The sequence below is a fragment of the Ambystoma mexicanum genome, chromosome 1p, assembly GCF_040938575.1.
Source record: "Ambystoma mexicanum isolate Mex_15411 chromosome 1p, UKY_AmexF1_1, whole genome shotgun sequence".
NCBI lineage: Eukaryota > Metazoa > Chordata > Amphibia > Caudata > Ambystomatidae > Ambystoma > Ambystoma mexicanum.
This window is the reverse complement of record NC_090921.1, coordinates 105,415,999-105,437,312: the sequence shown is the minus strand read 5'-3', so window position 1 is coordinate 105,437,312 and position 21,314 is coordinate 105,415,999.

Sequence of the window (21,314 nt, the reverse complement as noted above, 5' to 3'; positions counted from 1 at the left end):
GATCTTGGCTCATTGTTAGCTCAGAGGAGAGGGATCCAAGGGGCATGATATGTGTCTGAGATAGGGCTAAAGAAAAGAATCTGTTAAACAGTTTGTTGCGTAACCACTTGTGTGGGGAGGGAAGGGACTCCCTGTGTTGAGGGTGGCTTCTAAATCAACCATTACAACCTGTAAGAGCTGCACAAGGAAGAGGACATAAGACAGACTAGCAATTGTACCTGTAAGAGATGCACAATGAAAGGGACCGAAGCAAGACTAGCAATTAGGTCTGTAAGAGATGCACAAGGAAAACGATAGAAGACAGACTAGCAAGTGGGCCTGGGAGAGCTGCACAAGGAAAAGGACAGAAGACAGGCTGCCAATTATGCATGTAGGAGCTGTCGCACAAGGAAATGGATAGAAGTCAGACTAGCAAGTGGGCCTGTAATAGCTGCACATAGAAAAGGACAGAAGACAGACTACTAATTAGGCCTGTAAGAGCTGCACAATGAAAAGGACAGATTAACAACTAGGCCTGTGAGAGATGCACAAGGAAAATGACAAAAGACAGACAAGCAATGGGGTCTGCAAGAGATCCACAAGGAAAAGGACAGAAAACGGAATAGCAATTGGCATAGAACATTCAACAATTTCCAAAGCTCATGGAGAACAAAGATCCAATCTCGACTACTATAGAGCCCCATATAATGGCAGACAAGAACGGAAAGAACATGCGGAATGGTAGAAAACGTTGAATCCCATAATACCAAAAAAGGGTAGCAGAGTTTTCAGGGGTGTCTCCCTCTCCTCTAGTGTGGTATTATAGGTTCAGCAGTTGCATGGGGTGTCCCCCCTTACATGAAAAAAGTGGTGGACAATTGGAAAATAAACACTTTCAAAATGTTTGTAAAGCGAAGTTTTTATCTTTGCAGTATTCCAGAGTATTCCGCAGTGTTCCGCCACATAGCTTTCAGCAGCGTGATTTTCACGTAGATCCGTTCATAATGTTTCCTTTGTATCGTTTATGAAATATTTTGACTTATGATTATCCAGGCTGTGGGCTAGTGCCATCGGTAGTGTGCTCCCCTCAAATGCACGGGGTCTGTTGCTTAATTCATGCTTTGATCCCGTAGTAATCCTTGGAGCACACTACTGATGACACTAGCCAACAGCCTGGATAATCATGAGTCAACATATGGTATTAATGATGCAAAGGATGCACTATGGTCTGGGGTTCTATAGGAGTTGAGCTTGGAACTTTGCTCTCCATGAACTTTGGAAATTGTTGAATGTTCTATGTCAACTAGGGCCGAGGACGGATAGCTCAGGGGCAACGTGTTTGTTTTGGAAGCAAGACAACATGGTGCAAGTAACACAGGTTAATAGGCGCGTTATAAATGAACAATAAAATAAAAATAATACTTGTTACTCGTGTCGGCTAGGATAGGCCTACTATAATATGCGACATTCTGGATCAACTATGCTATGTTTTATGTACTCATTTTATGTTATTGTTGATTTCATTTCACAACCCCGCACCCTCCAACTAATTAGTAAATTATATCGTTGAGTCTAAGAGCACAGAAATCCAGATCTGCCCATATATTGTACCTCTAGATTAGCAATTGGCTCTATCATATATGCACAAAGAAAATGGAAGAAAAGAGACCAGCAAGTGGGCCTGTAAACGCTGCACTAGGGAAAGGACAGAAGGGAGACCAGCAAGTTGGCCTGTAAGAGCTGCACAGGGGACAGGACAGATGAGAGACTAGCAAGTTGCCTGTAAGAGCTGCACAAGAGAAAGTGTGGGCCTGTAAGAGCTGCACAAGGGAAAGGACAAAAGTGAGACCAGCAAGTGGGCCTGTAAGAGCTGCACAAGGGAAAGGCCAGAAGAGAGACCAGCAAGTGGGCCTGTAAGAGCTGCGCAGGGGACAGGACAGAAGAGAGAGACCAGCAAGTGGGCCTGTAAACGCTGCACAAGGGTAAGGACAGAAGGGAGACCAGCAAGTGGGCCTATAAGAGCTGCACACGGGAAAGGACAGAAGGGAGACCAGCAAGTGGGCCTGTAAACGTTGCAAAAGGGACAGGACAGAAGGGAGACCAGCAAGTGGGCCTGTAAGAGCTGCACAATGGAAAGGACAGAAGGGAGACCAGCAAGTGGGCCAGTAAGAGCTGCACAAGGGAAAGGACAGAAGAGAGACCAGCAAGTGGGCCTGTAGGAGTTGCACAAGGGGAAGGACAGAAGAGAGATCAGCAAGTGGGCCTGTAAGAGCTGCACAAGGGAAAGGACAGAAGGGAGACCAGCAAATGGGCCTATAAGATAAGATCTGCACAGGGGACAGGACAGAAGAGAGACCAGCAAGTGGCCTGTAAGAGCTGCACAAGGGGAAGGACAGAAGAGAGATCAGCAAGTGGGCCTGTAAGAGCTGCACAAGGGAAAGGACAGAAGGGAGACCAGCAAGTGGGCCTGTAAACGTTGCAAAAGGGACAGGACAGAAGTAAGACCAGCAAGTGGGCCGGTAAGAGATGCACAAGGGAAAGGACAGAAGAGAGACCAGCAAGTGCGCCTGTAGGAGTTGCACAGGGGAGAGGACAGAAGAGAGACCAGCAAGTGGCCTGTAAGAGCTGCACAAGGGAAAGGTCAGAAGAGAGACCAGCAAGTGGGCCTGTAGTAGTTGCACAGGGGAGAGGACAGAAGAGAGACCAGCAAGTGGCCTGTAAGAGCTGCACAAGGGAAAGGCCAGAAGAGAGACCCGCAAATGGGCCTATAAGAGCTGCACAGGGGACAGGACAGAAGAGAGACCAGCAAGTGGGCCTGTACGAGTGGCACATGGGAAAGGCAAACACTAGCGTCAGGTTAAAGATCACTTCAAAGGCTCCAATATTGGAAGTCACATTTTAAACACACTGCAGTCTATGGAAGTCTTTGAATACCTGGCTTCTATTTTTGCATTTTTGTTGCTCTTTTCTACACTAACACATGACAAAACCCTCAACTGGGTGCCCCGGGAGTGACAAGAATATGAGAAGGGGCAGGGAGCAGAAAAGGAGGGGCCATGTGTGCACAGGACGCGGAGTGGACGAGAAGGAAACATGGACGGCGGTGGGCAGCAGGAAGCGTGGGATGTCGCGTACATGAGACGCAGAAGAGAGAGGCATTGTGAGAAGAGGAAATGGAAGCTGCCCCCCTTGCCCTGCCGTGTCAGCAAACCCCCAGGTCTACGCCTTGTCAGCGGAGTACACGCGGGCGGGGGTGTAAGCTGGCACAAGTAGGCGTGAGGCCTGTGGGCAACAGTGAAAGGACAGGAAAACCTCAGCCGCGGGGCGGGAGCCAGGCCCCCAGTGAAATAAAACAACAGCAAATAACGCCCCAGTAACGCGGGCCTTTAAATTCAGGGGCGCCCAGGGGGTGTTTGCTTTCCCCATGCCATCCTTTTGTCCCCTCTGCCTACCCGGTAGAGCTGACAGATGGCTCCCGGGGAGCGATGCAGGCCCGGCTGACAGGGTGGAAGATGGATGGGGGCACGGGGAGAAAGGAGAAGTTGGCCCCCGGTGGGAGTTAGGCCTGGCACGGGGGCGTAAGGGGGTGGGAGAGGGCCCATTACTGTACCAGTCAACAACTCACGCAGACAGAGCAACAAAAGCGTCCTTCCATAAACTCCACGGGCTCCCTATGCGCTGGGGTCTGTAATCCCGAAGTCCTACCTCAGCTCTCCAGGAATGACCAGGGCTCTGGAAACCCAGGCATTCCTATGCTCTCCTATGAAACACATCACAAGGCCTAGCCAAGGGCCTACCTCAGCTCTCCAGGCATGAGCTGGGCCCCGTAAACCCAGGCCCCTACTCTCCTAGCAAACACAGTGCAGGGCCTAATTCCCCGGCCTAGCCAAGGGCCTGCCTCAGCTCTCCAGGCATGAGCTGGGCCCCAGGAAACAAAGGCCTCTGCTCTCCTATGAAGCACATCACAGGCAGGGCGTAGCCAAAGGCCTGCCTCAGCTCTCCAGGCATGAGCTGGGCCACAGGAAACCCAGGCCCCTACTCTCCTAGCAAACACAGTGCAGGGCCTGATTCTCCGGCCTAGCCAAGGGCCTTCCTCAGCTCTCCAGGAATGACCAGGGCTCTGGAAACCCAGGCATTCCTATGCTCTCCTATGAAACACATCGCAGGGCCTAGCCAAGGGCCTACCTCAGCTCTCCAGGCATGAGCTGGGCCCCGTAAACCCAGGCCCCTACTCTCCTAGCAAACACAGTGCATGGCCTAATTCCCAGGCCTTGCCAAGGGCCTGCCTCAGCTCTCCAGGCATGAGCAGGGCCCCAGGAAACCCAGGTCTCTGCTCTCCTAGCAAACACAGTGCAGGGCCTAATTCCCCGGCATAGCCAAGGGCCTGCCTCAGCTCTCCAGGCATGAGCAGGGCCCCAGAAACCCAGGCCTCTGCTCTCCTAGCAAACACAGTGCAGGGCCTAATTCCCAGGCCTTGCCAAGGGCCTGCCTCAGCTCTCCAGGCATGAGCTGGGCCCCAGGAAACACAGGCCTCTGCTCTCCTATGAAGCACATCACAGGCAGGGCGTAGCCAAAGGCCTGCCTCAGCTCTCCAGGCATGAGCTGGGCCACAGGAAACCCAGGCCCCTACTCTCCTAGCAAACACAGTGCAGGGCCTGATTCTCCGTCCTAGCCAAGGGCCTACCTCAGCTCTCCAGGAATGACCAGGGCTCTGGAAACCCAGGCATTCCTATGCTCTCCTATGAAACACATCGCAGGGCCTAGCCAAGGGCCTAGCTCAGCTCTCCAGGCATGAGCTGGGCCCCGTAAACCCAGGCCCCTACTCTCCTAGCAAACACAGTGCATGGCCTAATTCCCAGGCCTTGCCAAGGGCCTGCCTCAGCTCTCCAGGCATGAGCAGGGCCCCAGGAAACCCAGGTCTCTGCTCTCCTAGCAAACACAGTGCAGGGCCTAATTCCCCGGCATAGCCAAGGGCCTGCCTCAGTTCTCCAGGCATGAGCAGGGCCCCAGAAACCCAGGCCTCTGCTCACCTAGCAAACACAGTGCAGGGCCTAATTCCCAGGCCTTGCCAAGGGCCTGCCTCAGCTCTCCAGGCATGAGCAGGGCCCCAGGAAACCCAGGCCTCTGCTCTCCTATGAAGCACATCGCAGGCAGGGCGTGGCCACAGGCCTGCCTCAGCTCTCCAGGCATGAGCTGGGCCACAGGAAACCCAGGCCCCTACTCTCCTAGCAAACACAGTGCAGGGCCTGATTCCCCGGCCTAGCCAAGGGCCTACCTCAGCTCTCCTGGCATGAGCTGGGCCCCAGGAAACACAGGCCTCTGCTCTCATAGGAAACACAGTGCAGGGCCTAATTCCCAGGGCTAGCCAAGGGCCTACCTCAGCTCTCCAGGCATGAGCTGGGCCCTAGGAAACCAAGGCCTCTGCTCTCCTAGCAAACACAGTGCAGGGCCTAATTTCCCGACCTAGCCAAGGGCCTACCTCAGCTTTCCAGGCATGAGCTGGGCCCCAGAAACCCAGGCCTTTGTTCTCCTAGGAAACAGTGCAGGGCCTAATTTCCCGGACCTAGTCAAGGGCCTACCTCAGCTCTCCACGCATGAGCTGGGCCCCAGGAAACCCAGTCCTATGCTCTCATATGAAGCACATCACAAGGCCTAGCCAAAGGCCTACCTCAGCTCTCCAGGTATGAGCTGGGCCCTAGGAAACCAAGGCCTCTGCTCTCCTAGGAAACACAGTGCAGGGCCTAATTCCCCGGCATAGCCAAGGCCCTACCTCAGCTCTCCAGGCATGAGCAGGGCCCCAGGAAACACAGGCCTCTACTCTCCTAGCAAACACAGCGCAGAGCCTAATTTCCAGGCCTAGCCAAGGGCCTACCTCAGCTCTCTAGGCATGAGCTGGGCCCCAGGAAACCCAGTCCTATGCTCTCCTATGAAGCACATCACAAGGCCTAGCCAAAGGCCTACCTCAGCTCTCCAGGCATGAGCTGGGCCCTAGGAAACCAAGGCCTCTGCTCTCCTAGGAAACACAGTGCAGGGCCTAATTCCCCAGCATAGCCAAGGCCCTACCTCAGCTCTCCAGGCATGAGCAGGGCCCCAGGAAACACAGGCCTCTACTCTCCTAGCAAACACAGCGCAGAGCCTAATTTCCAGGCCTAGACAAGGGCCTACCTCGGCTCTCTAGGAATGAGCAGGGCCCGAGGCCTCTGCTCTCCTGTGAAACACAGCGCAGGGCCTAATTCCCAGGCCTTGTCAAGGGCCTACCTCAGCTTTCCAGGCATGAGCTGGGCCCCGGAAACCCAGGCCTCTGCTCTCCTTTGAAACATAGTGCAGGGCCTAATTCCCAGGCCTAGCCAAGGGCCTACCTCAGTTCTCCAGGCATGAGCTGGGCCCCGGAAACCCAAGCACTGTGCAGGGTCGTAGTCCCCCTAGCCCCACCTAACTTCTGAAGGCATAAGCTTGCCCTGGAAGCCCAGGCCTCTGTGCTTTCCTATGAAGCACAGCGCTAGGGTCCGTAATCCACCCCAGGCCTTACTCAGCTCTCTAGGCATGACTAGGGCTCTGGATGCCCAGGCATTCCTCTACTCTCTAAACACTGCACATGGCCTAATACCAAAGCCTAGCCAAGGGCCTACCTCATCTCTCCAGGCATGAGGTAGGCCCTGGAAACCCAGGCCTCTGCCCTCCTATGAAGTACTGCGCAGGGCCTGTAGCCCCCCAGGCCTACCTCAGCTGTTCAGACATGCCTGGACCCTGGACACCCAGGCCTCTGTTCTCCCTTGAAGCACTGTGCAGGGCCTGTAGCCCCCAGTCCTACCTCAGCCCTCCAGGCAAGCCTGGACCCTGGAAATCCAGGCCTCTGTTCTCCTATCAAGCAATGCAAAGGGCCTGTAATCCCCCCAGGGCTACCTGAGCTCTTTAGACATATTCAGGGCCCTGGAAGTCCAGGCATTCTGCTGCTCTCGTATGAAACACCACACAGGGCCTAATTCCCAGGCCTAGCCAAGGGCCTACCTCAGCTCCCCAGCAATAATCTTGGTCTTGGAAAACTCAGGCCTCTGCACTCCTACGCAGCACTGTGCGGGGCCTGTAATCTACCCAGGCCTACCTCAGCTCTCCAGGCATACCTAGGCCCTGGAAACCCAGGCCTTTGCGCTCCTATGAAGCACTGTGCGGGGCCTGTAATCTACCCAGGCATACCTCAGCTCTCCAGGCATACCTGGGCCCTGGAAACCAAGGCCGCTGCACTCCTATGAAGTGCTGTGTAGGGCCTGTAGTCCACCCAGCCCTACCTCAGCTCTCCAGGCATACCTAGGCCCTGGAAACCAAGGCCACTGCACTTTTATGAAGCACTGTGCAGGACCTGTAATCCACCCAGGCCTACCTTAGCTCTCCAGGCATACCTGGGCCACGGAAACCCGGGCAGCTGCGCTCCTATGAAGTACTGTGCAGGGCCTGTAATCCACCCAGGCCTACCTCAGCTCTCCAGGCATACCTGGGCCTTGGAAACCCAGGCCTTTGCGCTCCTATGAAGCACTGTGCAGGGCCTGTAATGCACCGAGGCATACCTCAGCTCTCTAGGCATGACCAAAGCCCGGGAAAACCCAGGCATTCCTATGCTATCCTAGGAAGCACCACACAGGGCTTAATTCCCACAAAAGGCCTTACCTCAGCTCTTAAGGCAGTACCTGAGCCTTGGAAAACGCAGGCTGCTGCTCGCCTATGTGCAGGAACTGCTTCCACAGGCCTACCACCACTCTCAAAGCAAGATATGGGATTTGAAACAACCCAGACATGTTTTGCTCTACTATGCAACACTGAGGAATACCTTGTTTCCTAAGTGTACTTAAGCTCTCAAGACAGGACCCCAGCCTTGGAAAAACCCAACAACTTGTGTTTGATCCGCTTCAGCATGAATGAGATGACCCTTGCCAGCTTCCTCACTGACTACAGACTTGGTTACCACAAATATATGCCGATAGATAATACCTGGATCCACTGGATCGTGAACTGTCTCAAGCCCAAACTGGATGCAATCAATATGACTCTTCCTCAGCATATCTATAATGGGGGATACACAAGTGCAACCATGGGATTCCACCGCAAAACCACCTACGCGCATCCACCCTGTCACATTGCGAAAGGCCTGCAACATGGCACCCGTAGAAAACCCCAAAAAACGAAGAAGAAATCACTGAAACCTTTTGGACAATTTATTTTTGAAACTTTGGGAAATTTTTATTAAAATAAAGGTGTGGGGTGAGGTAAGAGTATTACAGTATTAGTTAAGGTAGGGAGTGACACTGAGGTTGTGGGGGGTCTCCCCCTGCACTACTAAAAAAAAGAGAAAGTGCAAAAAGCAAGATGGAAGTTTAGGTTTATCGACCAAAATGTATTTGGTAATTTCTCAATTTCTTTATTTTTTTAATTCATGGACAACACTGCAACTTGGACCTCCATTGCGGCACAGACATGTCATTCTAATATGGTCATAACAATCAAAGCCCGCCCAACTGTGGTCTCTTCAAAGCTTGCCTTAAACTTCACTTACTTGCTAAAGAAGGAGCTCCCCTCACCCTCATCCTCCCTGTCTCGCCCCACCACTGCCTTCAGTGACAATAATGTAATTTTGTATATTTAAATAATGCTCAGAGAAACGTACCCCCTTTGGTTATTACCCTTTCAAGTCAACTGTTTTCTTAAATAAATATATATCTATTTCTTTCTTCTACTTTGTTCCTAGTATATTTTCCACTTGTTTGCACCCTCATAAACTGCCTCACCACTTGTTCTCATCTTTGTGTTATAGTACAGTCAACATTTGTGGGAATGCTCACCCCACCTGTGAATGTGGTATTGCAAGTCATTTCTGATCGAATTGACATCCCTGTTCTTCAAATAAATGCATATAAATACAGACAAATATCATGTTAATCTTGTAGTGCGTCTCTGTACAGAGTTCAGACATGAAATTGATTTGGAAAAGTTACAGCCAACCTACTGCTCTAAAGTTACAGATTCAACCCTGCCAAGGGGGGCACAAATACCAGTTGCGTAAGTAACTTAGTGACGTCATGAGTGACGTGGTGAGTGATATCGGGGGTGACAACGTCATTGAACATGGCTTGCTTGCATAAAGTGACACGAAAGCAGGCACATGCGCGAAGTCCCATGACGGAACTCAATGAGCGGTGGGTGCTTTGGGCATAGCATGAGGTAGTTGTATAGAGCGGGCACCCTGTGGGGTTGCAAGATGTCGTAGATGGAGGTATATGGTAGAGGGGCTTTTGAGCAATGTGTGAACAGTAGAGAAGCCATTTTGTTTGTATGCCCATGTTAAGGAAGCATTTCTCGCAGACAGCTCGTAATAACAGAGCTGCTGGCCGTGTGTGACAAGAAGAATGTATTTCTTGAGCATTCAGCAGAACCAGTATGCTGAAATGTAGCATGGCTAAAGTTTCCCAGGAGAGCGCAGCTCCAGCGATGTCACTCTAAAAGATACTTTTTAGGTCAATGAGCTAGGCACCTGGGTGCACAAGGAAAATTGGCAAATAGAAAGTAAATATGTTTAATTAAACTCCAGCCACAGTGTTGTATAGTTGTTCAGGCTACACTTGACGGCAAGGCAAGAGAAGGGAGCTTGGGGGCCAGAGTTTTGGGGTAGGGGCTATGTGGCATGGGACGAGGAGCCAATCAGCTGGGAGAGGTTTCTGTGTCCCTAGGGTGCAACATTGTACAGTGTCCTCGCTGATGTCTGCAGGGCACCCCATAGGTCTTGCTCAGTGTGAATGTCTCGCCCCTTGCCACCTGAAGCCATTTTGTACATTGGACATTGCCAACCAATGGCAAACAATTGCTATTGACTGATCAGCACAATCACCAAATTAAGGGGCAATGTTGGAAGGTTTGTGACATCTTGAGGGTTGTTAAAGGAAGTGTGGCAAAAAAGTGCATTATCCAATTAGGATATTTGGATATAGGGGACTGACGTAGTCCCACAAATCAGCTCCTGTCACCTGCCTTAAAAATGTAACTAAAATGTTGTTAGGAACTTTGGCAAATGATGTATAAAATGATTAGCCGCAATAGGCAGCGTTGACAGCCCATTTAATTCAGTTCTGTTTCACTGGAATGTCTGTACTGTGCTTCCCAGCTGTTTGGATCCCATGAATTTGCATTACTTCTGGCTTGGTGTATGCTCCTTTTTTAAATTGTTTTTTTGTTCCTGCGATTACTTTTACCAGAGGACTCCTGGTACATTTTGGAGGTCCCAGCGAGATCCTCAGTTACCTCGGTGAGCTGAGGGTATTCTTGCCGCACTCCTGAGAGTGCGGGGTAAGAGGGCTGAGACCTCTTCGAAAAGGCACTAACGAGGAGTTCCAGCAGGTCTGCCTGTCCCAAGCACCGCCTGTGCACAAAGGGAGGTGCAGGCAATGGGGGAAGACTCAGCGTCGTGAGGACTCAAGGATCTCTAAGAGCATGTGAGTGTACACTTCCATGAACGCGCAGCGCCGTGCATGTGCGCACGCAGCTTTCTTTTAATGGTGTATAGAAGGGGTGCTACAGGGGGCGAACGATTGGCCATAGTAGTCGTACATATTAGTTCCACCCCTCCGATAGGGAGAGGGTGTGTGGCAGGCACATCTTTACTAGAACAGAGGAGTGTGTAGACGCTGGCAGACTTCCATTAGATAGGAATAGTGTGTAGTGCAGGCGTTTGTATGGTTGCATCATTCTTTATGGGGATTGAGAGAAGGTAAGCACTGATTTATTGGTGTGAAGCACGTGCAGTAGATTAGAAATATTGTGGTATATTGTGTTGGCCTAAGTGGATGGGCTGGCGCAAGAGTGTTGCTGTAAATAGTATTGCTTAGTGGATTGTTGGAGTAGCTTAGTGGCCAGAGGAGGAGGAGGAGGGGCCAGGTAATTGTATATGTGTTACGCTCACCTGGCTTCCGCGGAGGCATTGTGGCTCCTCAAAATCACCTTCCCCTTCTGAGAATGGTTGGACCTGCGGCTCTGGAGCTGGGTGTTGCCCCTGCGTGAAGAGGAGAGGCAATGAGTATGGAGTAGGGGTATTGTGACTTCCCCCAGCCCTTTCGTGCCAGAATACGGTGGGCAAGCACTTTCCGATAGACGCTCACCTGTAATTTGGTGATGAACAGCTATCTGTCCTGCTTTCCTTCGCAGGGGCGCGTAGAATGGACCAAGTTACTTCACTGGTCCGTGTGGGTGTTGATCCAGACCAGCTGCAACCAATCCACGTATAAGGTAAGTCTTTGGTATGATTATAGATTGTTTGATTTAAGTGTTTGTTTTCTGTTCTAAAAGTAATTCTTGCAGTGTCTCATTCCATTTCCATAGGTGCGGGAAGAGAATCTGGATTGAAGAGAATCCGGAGACCTTAGAGGCTTATGGAGTTCCAACAGTGACAGGTAAGATGGTCTTTATAAGGGAGCTTTAGTCTCTTGTATTATGCGGCCATGCAAATGCATATGAGTCTTAACCTGTTTGTTCTTGTTTCCTCATAGATGTTGACCACCGACGAAGAATGGTGTCCAGTTCCTCGATGAAGATTGCAGGAGGGAGTCTCTGACTCTGATTGTGATGGAATGGAGGCAAGAAGAAGAGTCCGGCACAGGCCGCAATGAGTTGCAGGTGAGAGGCGCGCTCCGCGTTGTTATGACTGGAGCACTCAGCGGTGTAGCGGCTGGCAACAGGTAAGATGTGTGCTCTCAGCGACATAGCGGTTGACAACAGGTAAGAAGTGTGCTGCGCTCAGCGATGTTGAGGCTGGTAAAGGCAGGATGCGCGTCCGGAGATGGAGCGGCTGTCAGCAGGTAAGAGGTGTCTGCAGCGATGGAGTAGCTGGAGTGAAGACGCTCGCAGAGATGGGCGGAAGACTGCAGGTAAGAAGCGTTCTCGGGAAGAATCTTCAGTCTGTCTGAGACCACAGTCAAGGTAAGCCCACCATTTTATCGACAAAAGGCTAGCATGAGATGTGGACATCACAAATCCAGTCATGGGTGGTTGGCTCTTCTAGGTGCCGTGAGCTACAAACACAGGGATGAGTGCGTAGAAGGGATGAGTGCGTAGAAGGGATGAGTGCATATATGGCGGATGAGTGGATAGAGCGGATGATTGTATCAGACCTGATGACTGTATAGGGCGGATGAATTGATTGAGTGGATAGAGTTGATGATCAAATAAGGGTACACTGAGGATGAGTGCACATAACAGATGAAGGCATAGAACAGGTGAGTATAGAGATGAATATATGTGCTTAAAGCGGATGAGTGTGGGGAGCAGATGAGTGCGTAGAGGGGATTAGTGCGTAGAGGGGATGAGTGCCTAGAGGGGATGAGTGCCTTTTGGGGATGAGTGCCTAGAGGGGATGAGTGCATAAAACAGGTGAATGTATAGTACATGTGGAGGGCAGACAAGAGTACCAGCGTGGGGCCGACTGAAGCGTGCAGAGCGCGAGGGACGAGCCGGAATGCCTGAGTGCATGGAACAGACCACAGTGTATCGAGCAGACTGGGATGCATGAGTGGATAGGAGTGCATGGGACGGACTGGAGCGCATAGAACTGCGTGATGTATATAGTATGATTGAATACAGAGAACGCTTGAAAGACCATGCAACACACCATATCACATCACTACGCTTACTCTCTCCTTTACATGACCACTCAACTAGAACACAGAGATACTATGACACCATTCGGTATAACTGTTCTCATACCAACATCCGCCGCTCACTCCACATCATTCTAAGTAAACACTGCTGGTTACTCACCCCCCCAGCCAGGCGTTCTCCTCAGGCCTAACGCAGCCACCTCCGCTCTGAATAAATCCTGCCAGAACGAACACATACTCCTGATCTCTCAACCACCACATCTACCGCTAGGAAGCAGCACACATACCCGGTGCCCACACGCACCTTTTTGACTCTCCCTTCTCTCTCTACTGATCTGAACTTTGGTTCCCAAGGGCGTTCAACCTACCAGCACCTTCAGACCATACCAATGGTATATAAGGCGCTATATAAATGCAAAATAACAATAACAATAACAATGAGGCTGAGAACATCCAGAGAGGCACCGGTGAGTACAGCGGAGAGCGTTACGCTGCTTGGAAGCAGAATAACACGAAGCGAAGTGTAGTGGGTGGGCTGGCCTTATATAGGCTGGTGTTATTACTTGATGGTCGTGAAGATTATGGGGCCTCTGTCCACAAGTTCCACTCAGAAAGATACAAATAACTTCCTGAGCAATCCTTGAGGCCACATGTTGTTTGAGTGCCGAAGAACGCCAGGAACCAGGAACACCGGTGTCCCCTCGACCGCTGTAAAGCAAGCAATGGGTCAGTACAATGGCAGACAATACACTGAATAGCGAGGTAACACATATCAAGGGGCTTACCAAGGGTCTGGGGACAGGAAGGACCAAGATGAGAATGGAGGTGTTCCGTGTGGCTGCAGAGTGTAACAAGCGGCAGCGTTTAGGCGTAGATTGTTGTAGAAAAAGGCACTGCAAGACCTGAATGGAAAGGGTACTCCAAAAGGTAACAGAAGAGGAAATCCGAAAACAGTCCGTTAAGAGTTCCAAGGTCAAAAGCCAGCCAAGTTCGTCATAACCAGGGGGTAATCCAAAGGAATCCAAAAATACAGTTCAAAGGTCCTGAAACAGCAGAGCAAAACAGTATCCAAGGGCTTGACAGAGGAATCCAAGAAGAACAGTCCGCAGTCCAGGTTCAAGATGTGGAGACAGGAAGACGCCGAACAGTGCCTGATTGGGTCAGCTGTGAAGCACTGAATGAGCGTTCCCTCTCCGGTTTTAAAGGGGCCTAGGAGTGTCACAAGACCCATCACGTGACCGATGATGTAGCATGTTTCCTTGTCAAATGACCCAAGTTTTCAAAACGCTGCCGGGTCTACCTGAGAGCGTGACGAAGCAAAGGAAAAAGCCGGCGTCTCCGTCGACTGTCTCCAAGACGCCAGGGCAGCTGCCAACGGTGCCCTCGTGTGCGCTGCTGCCGTGCTGCTTGAGGGAGTGAGGACATGAGGTCAGAAGGGGAAGGCAGAACAGGACCTGAGATGGAGGGCTTAGTGACTGCATGGGAATTCGTGTGTGTAAGGTGACCAGTGGATGGTGTAACAGAGCCCCCCCTAAAGGCCCACAACCTCTTGGGCTAGCAGGGAAATCCTGATGAAACTGGGCCACCAAACGAGGGGCATGCACATCCCGGGCAGGAACCCAAGAGCGCTCCTCAGGACCGTACCCTAACCAATCCACGAGATACTGGAGCTGCCCCCTGAAGAGACAACAGCCCAGAATACCCCCAACCTCATAAACATCAGGGTCACCCAGTGACACTGGGGAAGGGCGAGAGACCAGGCGCGTAAGACCAGGGCATGGTTTCAGGTGGGAAGTATGAAAAACTGGATGGACCTTCCAGGCCAAAGGAAGGGATAGACAATAAGCCACAGGACTCAGCACACCAGACACCCGAAAAGGACCAACAAACTTGGGAAGCAATTTGCAACAGCCAGGCAAATGTAGATAACGGGACGACAGCCAAACTCGGTCCACCACACGGTAAACAGGCGCAGCAACCCGCTTCTTATCGGCTGAAGTTGTCATGGCCAACTGAGCTTCCTGTAGATGGGCAAGAGTCTGGGCATGAACCATGGCCAAATCGCGAACACAAGATGAGGCAGCAGAAGCACAAGAGGATGCATAATCGGGAATGGGCAATGTACGGGGGTGTTGGCCATAAAGGGAGTAGAACGGAGAAAAGCCAGTAGAAGAGTGCAAGGAGTTGTTATGGGCAAATTCAGCGAGATGTAGCAGGTGTACCCATGATTTCTGATGTTGTAGTGAATGACAGCGTAAATATTGTTCCATGCCCTGATTTACCCTTTCTGTCTGGCTGTCGGTTTCCGGATGGTAAGCAGAGGAAAATCGTGCATCAATACCCAATAATTTAGTGAGCGCACGCCATAAACGGGACGTGAATTGTGAACCTCTGTCAGAAACCAAGACTGTAGGGAGCCCAAACAAACAAAAAATGGATTCGAATAACAGTTTTGCCAATGTAGGTGCAGAGGGTATACCAGAACAAGGAATAAAGCCAGCCATCTTTGTGTAGGCGTCCACTACAACCCATACTGTATCATAACCCTGTGAACGAGGGAGATCAGTCACAAAATCCATTGTAAGGGTATGCATGGGTCTGGGGGGAATCGGCAAGGGCTGTAAAAGACCCAAAGGGCGGCCTCTACCGGACTTACACTGGGCACACACTGAGCAGATGTTGACATAATTCTCAACGGCACGCCGCATCGAAGGCCACCAGCGTTTAAGTAGATCCAGAGTACGCTGTTGTCCTGGGTGGCCATGGATGGCGGCATCATGAGACCATTCCATAGCTAGGTTTCGAGTGTCACTAGAGGGTAGGAACAGCCTGTTGTGAACAAAAGGTAGACCATCGTGATAAACGGGATCCCATTCTGCTAACTGTTGTGGATGTTGGGAAACCCATGTGCGTATGGCTGACAACAGAGGAGGTGAAGGAGTGCATAAGCATACTACATGCCCGTGGTCAAGCACCGTTTCTGGGAAGACCGGAAGTGACAACCCTCCAGGAGAGCGGGATATAGCATCTGCTTTACCATGAGACAGACCAGGACGGTGTTTCACAACAAAGTCATAGGCTGCGAAGAATAAGTGCCAACGCACCTGACGACTGTTGATGCACTTGAGGGATGCGAGATCCTGCAAATTCCTATGATCAGTGTAAACTGTGACTTGGTGTTTGGCCCCCATCAAATGGTGTCTCCATACCTGAAATGCATCTTTAATCACCAGGAGTTTCTTTTCGGTAACTGTATAATGGGACTCAGTAGATGTAAACTTGCGTGAATGATACGCTACAGGGTGTAAATGACCAGAGGTTGGGCAAGGTTGTGACAATACCGCTCCCAAAGCAAAGGATGATGCGTCTGCCTCGATAATGAATGGCAACTCCGGATCCGGGTGTTGTAGGACCGGAGCTGAGGAAAACGCAGATTTCAAGGACTCGAAAGCGGATTGATGTTCAGGGTCCAGAAAAATGGGGCACGTGGACTGGTCAATTTAGTTAATGGTGCCACTATAGTAGAAAAACCAGGGATGAACCGCATATAAAAACTGGCAAAGCCCAGGAAAGACTGTAAAGACTTCAAGTTTACCGGGACCGACCATTCCAAAATGGCTCGTACTTTAGACTGATTCATAGTCAACCCACCTGGTGAAATGTGGAAACCCAGAAATTCTATTTCTTTGGTATGAAACTGGCACTTCTCAGGCTTGGCAAATAGCGCATTCAAGCACAAACGGGATAGGACTTCTTGGACGTGAAGGATGTGTTTGTCTAAAGAGGAGGAAAAGATCAGAATGTCATCCAAATAGACCACTACATAATTGTCCAGAATGTCCCCAAAGACCTCATTCATAAACCGCTGGAAGGTGGCAGGGGTGTTGCACAAACCGAAGGGCATTACTAGGTATTCAAATAAACCCTGTCGGGTGCAAAACGCTGTCTTCCACTCATCCCCTTTGCGGACATGTATCAAATTGTATGCTCCCCAAAGATCTAATTTGGTGTAGATGGAGGCGTGTGTATGTCTATCCAAGAGTGGAGAGATGAGAGGTATGGGGTATCTATCTTTGATAGTGATGGCGTTCAAACGTCTGTAGTCTACACAGGGGTGAAGATCCCCCTCTTTCTTTGGAACAAAGAAAATAGGGCATGCAGCAGGTGAGGAGGAGGGCCGAATGTGGCCTAAACGTAATGCCTCATGCAAGTATTCTTTCAAGGCTTTATTCTCTACTGGTGATAAAGAATAGATTTGGCCCTTGGGGATCTGAGCGTCAGAGACCAGATCTATGGGGCAATCATAGGGTCTGTGTGGAGGTAAACTCTCTGCGGTGCCCTTGTCGAAGACTGACAAAAACCTGTGATAAACTGGAGGTATGTTGGAAAAAACAGCACCAACCATATGTGAAGTGGAAGAGTGATGTTCCTCAGTCTCGGATAGGGTCAGAGGTGCTACTGCACCCAACGCTGCAGCAGGTGTATCGATTACCTCCTCTCTCTCGATAAGACAAAAATGTTGACAGACTTTGGATTCAAAACAGACCTGGCCAGTACCCCAATTGATTAGCGGATTATGTCTTTTGAACCAAGGGATGCCGAGAATGATTCCAAACTGAGGGCTGGTTATGAGGTCAAAGGCAAGTGTTTCCCTATGTGTTTCCTGGATGACTACTTCCATGGGAGCAGTCTGTTGTCGAATAGGCTCAGAAGCAAGGGAAGTCCCGTCCACATCCTGTACAGGCTCAGGAAATTCCTTGGTAACTAGTGGAAGGTTCAAGGCATAAGCCATGTGTATGTCGATAAAGCAGCCAGTGGCCCCGGTATCAATGATAATCTGAACGGGGTGCATTGTGTCAGGAGTAGGCTTTAATAAGGCGTGGACTGTGACTGTTCTAATAGGCCCAAATGCCGGAGGAGATGAAGAGGGGGACTGTGGAGAACTCGTCCTGGCCCCCATATTCAGGAACGAGCAGTTGGAAAACCCAGATTCTTTTGCTTTGGGCGGCGTGGACAAGTCTTGACGTAATGCCTATTAAGTCCACAATAAAAGCAAGCGTTGTCAGTTCTCCGCCTTTCTCATTCCGTCATAGTTATAGGGCTACGTATTCCACCTACTTGCATGGGTTCACTGGCTACATCAGGAGAGACCGACAACTGTGTACCTGAGAATCTGACTTCTGCTTTGCGCTCGGTGCGTCGAGCGTCTAACTGGAGTGTTAGATCAACCAGATCAGAGTACTGAGTCGGAAGCGATGGCACCACTGCCAAAGCGTCCTTAATGGAGCCTTTTAGACCTCTGTAAAACACTACAGCCTTCTTGTTTTTGGGCCAAGATGTTTCTGCCGCTAACTGATGGAATCCTGTTATGTATTCTATAAGGGTGCTTTTCCCCTGAGTGAGATCTAGTAATTCCAAATCTCTGATTTGAGCTTTGTGTCTAGTGTCAAAAACCTTAGAAATTTCAGCCACTAGTAGGTCAAAGTCATAAAGGGCTGGATGATTGTTTTCACGTAATGGGTTGGCCCATGTGGCGGCGACGCCAGACAAATAGGAAAGCAAAAACGCAGCCTTGGCAGGTGCATCAGGGAACGCTAAAGGTCTACAAAGGAAATGTAGTTTACATTGATTCAAAAATGTATGGAATTTCCTGGGGTCTCCCTGGAATCTCTCAGGGGGTGCTAAAGGAAAAGGAGTTGGAGCAATTACTGGTGTGATGATGGAAGGGGTGGAAGAGGTGGCAGAAGGACCAGGAGTTGGAGGTGTAGGGTCCCCAAATTCGGAATCAGAAGGTAAGGGATGACGAGCACTCTGAAAGGAGTCAAGGCGGTGGTGTAACGCTGTGGTGCCACGACCATATCGGCCCTCAAGGTAGTAACTGCTTGCAGTAGAGCGGCCACGGGGTCCCCAGCCGACGCCTCCATAATCTGAACGACCTGTCGGCTTCACAGTCTGTTATGACTTGATGGTCGTGAAGATTATGGGGCCACTGTCCACAAGTTCCACTCAGAAAGATACAAATAAATTCCTGAGCAATCCTTGAGGCCACAGGTTGTTTGGGTGCCGAAGAACGCCAGGAACCAGGAACACCGGTGACCCCTCAACCGCTGTAAAGCAAGCAATGGGTCAGTACAATGGCAGACAATACACTGAATAGCGAGGTAACAAATATCAAGGGGCTTACCAAGGGTATGGGGACAGGAAGGACAAAGATGAGAATGGAGGTGTTCCGTGTGGCTGCAGAGTGTAGCAAGCGGCAGAGGTTAGGCGTAGATTGTTGTAGAAAAAGGCACTGCAAGACCTGAATGGAAAGGGCACTCCAAAAGGTAATAGAAGTGGAAATCCGAAAACAGTCCGTTAAGAGTTCCAAGGCCAAAAGCCAGCCAAGTTCGTCGTAACCAGGGGGTAATCCAAAGGAATCCAAAAATACAGTTCAAAGGTCCTGAAACAGCAGAGCAAAACAGTATCCAACGGCTTGACAGAGGAATCCAAGAAGAACAGTCCATAGTCCAGGTTCAAGATGGGGAGACAGGAAGACGCCGAACAGTGCCTGATTGGGTCAGCTGTGAAGCACTGAATGAGCGTTCCCTCTCCGGTTTTAAAGGGGCCTAGGAGTGTCACAAGACCCATCACGTGACCGATGATGTAGCACATTTCCTTGTCACATGACCCAAGTTTTCAAAATGCTGCCGGGTCTTCCTGAGGGCGTGACGACGCAAAGGAAAAAGCCGGCGTCTCCGTCAACTGTCTCCAAGACGCCAGGGCGCTGCCAACGTTGCAATGGGTGAATATGACCATAGCGCGTTAGATGGCCTTGTCTGCGCCACTTTGCGCTGCTTGAGGGAGTGAGGACATGAGGTTAGAAGGGGAAAGAAGAACAGGTCCTGAGATGGAGGGCTTAGTGACTGTACGAGAATTCGTGTGCGTAAGGTGACCAGTGGATGGTGTAACAGCTGGTCTAACTGCACGGTTAGGTAAATATAGTCTGCACAGCATTTGGGTGGGTTAACAACTTGAGCTAGTACATCCTTTAACTCACCACGAAGCCCCCGATAAAACAGTGTGGTCCTTTTCTCCATTGGCCAGTTGGTCTGCGCTACAAGGTGCTTGAAGGTGGCAATATAAGTCAATAAGTCATGGTTTCCTTGTCTCATCGACAGTAGTTCGTTATCCAATGCTTGCCCTTGAGTGTGTCTGGCAAACAGTTTTTCCAATTCCGTTGGAATTCTGCAAAGTTCCGAAGTATTGGATCATCCTGGGCCACTAATGGTATGGACCAATCAGCTGCGCAGCCTCCCAAATAAGAAAGCACAAAGTCCACCCTAGCACTGTCATTAGTGAAGGCACCAGGTCGACACAAAAAGTGGAGGCGGCCACCAGGTCGACACAAAAAGTGGAGGCGGCACTGGTTCATATTTGTTTGGGTCGCCCAAAAAGCGTTCAGGTGGGGCAAGTAGAACTGCCCCTGTGAGTACCACCTGTACTGGAGGTGAGGGTTGAGGTGCCGGTGTTGGTGTAATTCCAGGTAACGGGACTTGTCCTGCGTGTGCCTGAAGCATTTGTCTTGCCAGGTCATCTGTTCCTTCTCGGGCTATAACAATGTCTCTCCTCATGGAATTTGTCTCTTGTCTGGAGGCATGCACCTCGTCCTGCAGCTCTCCCAATAGCTGGGCTAACTGGTTGGTTTCGGAGGTTTCCTTAACGCCCAGGCGGAGGTTTGGATTAGCTTTGCATTCTGTTACGCTCACCTGGCTTCCACTGGAGCGTTGGGGCGTGGTTGGAGCCCTCCCTCGAACTGGCTCCTCGAAATCACCTTCCCCTTCTGAGAATGGTTGGACCTGCGGCTCTGGTGCTGGGTGTTGACCCTTTGTGAAGAGGAGAGGCAATGAGTATGGAGTGGGGGTTTTCGTGACTTCCCCCAGCCCTTTCGTGCCAGAATACGGTGGGCAAGCACTTTCCCATAGACGCTCACCTGTTATTTGGTGATGAACAGCTATCTGTCCTGCTTTCCTTCACAGGGGCGCTTAGAATGGACCAAGTTACTTCACTGGTCCGTGGGGGTGATGATCCAGAACAGCTGCGACCATAAGGTAAGTCTTTGGTATGATTATAGTTTGTTCGATTAAAGTGTATGTATTCCGTTTTAAAAGTAATTCTTGCAATGTCTCATTCCATTTCCATAGGTGCGGGAAGAGAATCTGCATCAAAGAGAATCCGAAGACCTTAGAGGCTGATGGAGTTCCAACAGTGACAGGTAAGAGGGTCTTTATAAGGGAGCTTTAGGCTCTTGTATTATGCGGCCATTCGAATGCATATGAGTCCTAACCTGTTTGTTCTTGTTTCCTCATAGATGTCGGCCACCGACGAACAAGGGAGTCCGTTTCCTCGATGAAGATTGCAGGAGGGAGTTTCCGACTCCGATCGTGATGGAATGGAGGCAAGAAGAAGAGTCCGGCACAGGCCGTGACCAGTTGCAGGTGAGAGGCGCGCTCCGCGGTGTAGTGACTGGAGCGCTCAGCATTGTAGCATCTGGCAAAAGGTAAGATGTGCGCTCTCAGCGATGTAGCGGTTGACAACAGGTAAGAAGTGTGCTGCGCTCAGCAATGTTGAGGTTGGTAAAGGCAGGATGCGCGTCCAGAGATGGAGCGGCTGTCAGCAGGTAAGACACATCTGCAGCAATTGAGTAGCTGGAGTGAAGACGCT